This window comes from Chinchilla lanigera, unplaced genomic scaffold (assembly GCF_000276665.1).
Source record: "Chinchilla lanigera isolate Chin_1 unplaced genomic scaffold, ChiLan1.0 scaffold00085, whole genome shotgun sequence".
Classification (NCBI taxonomy): Eukaryota; Metazoa; Chordata; class Mammalia; order Rodentia; family Chinchillidae; genus Chinchilla; species Chinchilla lanigera.
The window spans coordinates 998,267-1,004,322 of record NW_004955486.1 but is presented as its reverse complement, the minus strand read 5'-3'; positions in this window follow the sequence as shown (position 1 = coordinate 1,004,322).

Sequence of the window (6,056 nt, the reverse complement as noted above, 5' to 3'; positions counted from 1 at the left end):
TGCCCATTTTTGGATTGGGTCTTTGAATTTGGAGGGGCTGATATTTATTAATTCTTTATATGTTCTAGATAGAAGCCCTTTGTCTGAGGGACAATCAGTTAGAATTTTTTCCAAGTTTGACAGCTTTCTTTTGACTCTGTTGGTGATTTTTTTTTAGATATGCAGAAACTTTTCAGTAGGATGAGATCCCAGTTGTTGATTCTTTCAAGTGTTTCTTGAGCAATCTGGCTTTTCTTCATGAACTCTCTGCCTAGCCCTATGTCTGCAAGGTTTTTGCATACATTCTGTCCCAATAGACTTAGTGTTTCTGGTTTAATATTTAGATCTGTGAACTATTTTGACTTGAGTTTGGTGCATGGTGATAGGCTTGGGTTTATTTTCAGTCTTTGGCAGGTGGCAAGCCAATGTTTCCAGCACTATTTATTAAAGAGGCTGTTGTTCTTCCACTAAGTTTAATTGGCCCCTTTATCAAAGATGAGATGCCTAAGTGTGTTTTCGCTTGTGGCTGTTTCTTCCAGTCTGTTCCATTGATCCTAAGGCGTGTTTTTCAGCCAGTATCAGGTTGATTTTATGACCACAGCTTTATAGTATAATTCCCGGTCAGGGATTGTGATTCCACCTGACTTGTCCTGTTGCTCAGGATTGCTTTTGCAATTCTGCATCCCTTCTGGTTCAGATGAATTTAAGGCATGTTTTCTCAAGATCTGTGAGTTATGCCAATGATAGTTGAATGAGAATTGCATTGAATGTGTACAGCAGTTTTGGGAGTATGGCCATTTTCACAATGTTGGTTCTTCCTATCCATGAGCAAGGAATATTTTTCTATTTAGTGAAATCTTCTTTGATGTCTTTTTTTTAGAGTACTGTTCTTTTCCTTGAAGACATCTTTGACTTCTTTTGTTCGATGGATTCCTAGGTATTTCAATTTCTTGGATGTTATTGTGAAAGGAATGGTTTTCTTAATTTCTCTCTCAGTCTTGCTGTTTGTGCATAGGAATACTATCGATTTCTGGGTGTTGACTTTGTATCCAGCTACACTGCTGAATTTGTTGATTAATTCAAGGAGTCTTCTTGTAGAGTTTTTGGGGTCTTCCATATAAAGTTACATGTCATCTGCAAATAGTGATAGTTTTACTTCTTCCTTTCCTATTCTTATTCCTTTTACTTCACTCTCCTGTCTTATTGCTCTGGCTAGTGGTTCCAGAATTTTATTGACCAGGAGTGGTGACAGTGGACACCCTTGTCTTTTTCCCGATTTTAAAGTAAAACCTTTCAGGTTTGTCCATTGAGAATGATGTTAGCTTTTGGACTGTCATAGATGGCTTTGATCAGGTTAAGGTAGAGGCCATCTATTCCTATTTTCTGTAGAGTTTTTTTTTATCATAAATGCATGTTGGACCTTGTCAAAAGCTTTTTCTGCATCTAATGAGATGATCATGTGGTTTTGGTCTTTGGGTCCATTGATATGGCATATAACATATAGATTTGCGAATATTGAACCAACCTTGCATTCCTGGAAAGAATCCAAGTTGGGCTTGAGGTATGATTTTCTCGGAAATTTGTTGCATTCTATTTGCTAGTATCTGATTGAGTATCTTTGCATCTATATTCATTAAGGAGATTGGTCTGTAGTTCTCTTTCTTGGTTGGGTCTTTCTGAGGTTTTGGTATCAGTATAATGCTTGCCTCCAGAAATGAATTAGCGAGAATTGCTTCCTTTTCAATTGCATTGAATAGTTTGAGGAGGATTGGTATAAAATCTTTTCTGAATTTCTTGTAAAATTGTGCTGTGAATCCATCTGGGCCTGGGCTTTTCATTGTCAGTAGATTCTTAATCATGCTGTCCATATCATTAATTGATATTGGGCTGTTGAGAAATTTGAAATCTTCTTGACTCAACTTTGGTAAGTCTTACATATCTAGGAATCTGTCCATTTCTATTGAGTTTTCTATCCTGTGGGAGCCAAGATTTTCAAAGTAGGTATTAATGATCTTCTGAATTTCTGTTGAATCTGTGGTAATTTCATCCTTTTCATTTCTTATTGCATGAATTTGAGTTCTTTTCATTGTTCTTGATAAGGTTGGCAGGGGTTTATCAATTGTGTTGATTCGTTCAAAGAACCAGCTCTTTGATTCATTCATTTTTTTTAGGGTTTTCTTTGTCTCAGTTAAATTAATTTCTGCCCTAACTTTTATAATCTCCTCCCTTCTTTGGGCTTTCGCCTGATTTGTTCTTCTTTTTCTAAAATTTTGAGATGTAGCATTAGGCTTCTTCTTTGTTCTCGTTCTGCTTTCCTTATGTGTGAATTCACTTCTATATGGTCAGATAACATGCACTGGACAATTTCAATTCTTTTGCATTTTGGAAGGTATGCTCTATGGGCTAACATGTGGTCTATTGTAGAGAATGACACATGTGCAGCTGAGGAAAATGTGTATTCGTATGTTGTGGGGTGGAACACTCTGTATAGATCCACTAAGTCCATTTGTTCACAGCTGTGGTTCAGTTCTGTTATTTTCTTGCTGATTTTTTGTACTGTTGACCTATCTCTTTGTGTCCATAGGGTGTTGAGGTTCTGTTTTACAATAGTGTTCTTAATTATAAGGGTTTTCATGTGTCTTAAGATTTGTCTTATAATTTGGAGCTCTGATATTTGGTACATAGATGTTTATGATTGTTATCTCTTCCTCTTGCAGTTTTCCCCACGTCGTGACCTTCTTTATCTCTTTTGACTGTTCTCAGTTTAAAGTTTACATGGTCTGTAAATGGAATAGGTACCCCTCCTTTTTTATGGGTTCCTGTTGCATGAAGGATTGTTTTCCATCCTTTGACTTTTAGTCTGTGGATTTCCTTTGCAGTGATATGTGTTTCCTGTATACAGCATACTGTTGGATTTTGTTTTTCAATCTACTCTGCCAGTCTGTTTCTTTTGGTTGGAGAATTAAGACCATTTGCATTTATATTTACAATCGATATGTACTGATATACCATTGTCATGTTATTTACTTGCGTTGGTATCCTATGTTTTCTACCTGTTTACTTGCTTGCTCTTCTTGACATTTCATTCCTACTGTTGTTTTGAAATTGCAGTCAGATTTTTCTCTGTCCAGAATATCTTTTAGTACTCTTCGTAATGATGGATTGGTGCTCATGAAGTTCTTTAATTGTTCTTTGCCATGAAAATATTTTATTTCTCTGTTGAATTTGAGAGACAGTTTGGCAGGGTACATCAGTCTTGGTAGGAAGCTGTTCTGTCTCACGACCTGTAATATTTCCCTCGAAGCTCTTCTCGATTGGATGGTTTGTGCTAAGTCTGCTGTGATTCTAATGGGCTTCCCTTTATAGGTAATCTGTTTCTTTTCTCTAGCAACTTTTAATATTTTGTTCTTTTGCTGGAGATCTAGGAAGTTGACTATTATATGTCTGGGTGTAGTTTTATTTTGGTTGTGGTTGGTTGCAGTTCTATATGCCTCATTTTTCTGTATATCAGGTTCTGTTTCCATGTTTGGGAAACTTTCTGGTATTATTTCTGCAAATAATGCTTTCATATCAGTTGCGTTGGCTCGTACTGTTTCATTGACTCCTGATAGGCATACATTATTCCTCTTTGCCTCATCTTGCAGCTGTTGAATTGACTTTTCCTGGATCCTTGCTGATTTTACGAGATCCATTCTTTCATGGTCGCTAGCTGCCATGCTGTCTTCAAGGTCTGAGATTCTATCTTCAGCTTCATTCAAACGGTTTTGGTAGCTTTCAGTGGCAGCTTTGTTTTCCTGGAAGTCTCTTAGAATCTGGTTCATGTGTTCTAAGTGCTTTTTATATTTTTCATTGAATGCTTGTGACTCTTGCCTTTGTTCTTCTATTTTCTTATAGATTTCTTCTTCAGACTTTTTGAGCATTTCCTTCACTATTCTTGTCATTTCACTTTTTGCCTGAGAGATTATTTCTGATCTCATCTCTTCTATGACCTTATGGAGTTGTTTCTTTACCTCCATTGCAATCATTTCTGCTATTTCAGGCATGTGTTTACCACATTCTCCTATGCTGATGTGTCCTGGACTTGTTCTGATTGGGGTGAAGTTCTGGGATTGTGTTTTAGTATTTCATTTTGGCATGTTTTGTACTGAATGCAGAAAGCTCAGTTTCCCTCTTCAGTAGTTACTCAGGCAAGACCACTAGTTTCCCTAGTTTTCCTGTTGTTCAGGTTTGCCCCTGAGTGCCCTATGAGAAGTACTACTTAGTCTCAGATTTTTTGCCTGATTTTGATTTGTATCTAGTTATCACTGTTCTCAGACATGGGCACTTTTGTTAGTTCATTGCCCATCGTCTGATCCAGCATCCCCTTGCAGTTCATTGCACGTGCACGACCTGACTCAGGTTGTACTGGTGTGACAATCCCGGTCCAGTGGACCTATGTCCCCAGGAAGTTCAGGGTACAGGCAAAATTCAGACTCAATCTGGGGTGTCTAGACTTTATGAACCACGAGAATCTATGTCTCCAGTCTGTTCAGGACACATACAGGAGCCAGATGCAGCCTAGATGGGTAGCCGTCACACACTTTCTGAGCCTTTGCCTCGCTAAGATCTCCGGGCAAAGGTAAAGTGGGGACTCGAACATCAAGTCCAGCATCTCCCAGAACACTCACTCACTCGGGGTAGGGCGTGTGCGGTCTGCAAGAGTCTACACACCCAGCTCCCAGCCAGACAAGTCTCTGTGGCTTCTGAGTGAGGACCTCCTCTCTTCTGGGGGTGCAGGGAGGGGAGAGTCTCAGTGTGTAATGGCGGCAGGGTCCAGTTTACACCTTTTGCCCTCAGGAAGTAGATAGGAAATACCTGGTGCTCTCCACAAATTTCAGCTGGGAACCGTGGGGGTGTGGAACAAGCACAGACTTGAACCTCGGGTCCAGCAGCTCCCGGAGCACTCTGCTTCTTTGAAATTAAAAAAAAATGCCCCACCCCAACTTTGCAAGGCTCACTACCTCTTGTTCTTCCTGTTTATCACAAAGGGTCCTCTCCAGAGTGGCTGTCTCCAACGTCTTGTCTAAAGATTTCTCTCCACATTCTCTGTAACCTCACCTTGAACCACCTCACCTTTCCTGGCATAATTACCTGGGGAGATTCAAACCCATCTTTTTCCTCTAATGATACCTGATATATAGGCAGCGCTTAACAGTGTCTAAGGGACTACAGGTGCTCTGGGTATTCCAGTGGTTTACACCTGTGATCCCCATGCACTGTGTCTTGGTTACTTTTCTCTCTTTGCTGGGACAAAATATGCAGCTCCCAAAATTAAGGAAGTAAAGGCTTATTTAGCTCACAGTTTGTGGAGGTTTCAGGAAATTCTCAGCTGGCTCCCGAGCAGAGTGGCACAAGGCAGAGAGCCACAGTTCATGGTATTGGAACACAGCAAAACCAGCAAGTGCACAAGTGGGAGAGAAAGCCTTTTTTCCTCTATTATATTTTAACCAGGCTCCCCCTACCCAGGGGTTGTCTAGCATTCACATCATCTCCATGCCCTCCTGTTGCACAGGCTCACGATGTATGCAAAGTAAGGATGCTGGCTCCCTGCAGTCACTTAGTTAACCTTCTAAACTTCTCAAATTGACACAAAGAACAATACCCTAGAGTAGGAAGGACATGTCCTTTTCACCCAAGGATACAGAACTGCTGAGTGACTTAGCCAAGCCTCTACGTTACTCAAGTTGACACAATGTATGCACCATAACACATGGTATTTCTTGGCAGAAAAATCTCCATTATGCATGGTCATCATCACCACCAATAGTAGTTACTGTGTTTCCCAGTGGTGTATGACCTACAGGGCATGGCTTAGATTTGGGCTGGACTTCATGTCAGTCCACCAATCTCTTTATTATTCCTCTTGCTTATAACATAACGCAAGAAAAGCGGGGACCGCAAAATTTGATGGTATTAGAATCTAATTCATTTTTTTTTATTGTAAAGATAAAAGGAGGGAAACATTAACAGACATACAACATTTTACAACATATCACAAGCACAATACAGACAATACAGAGTTACAAACAAAGTGGTAG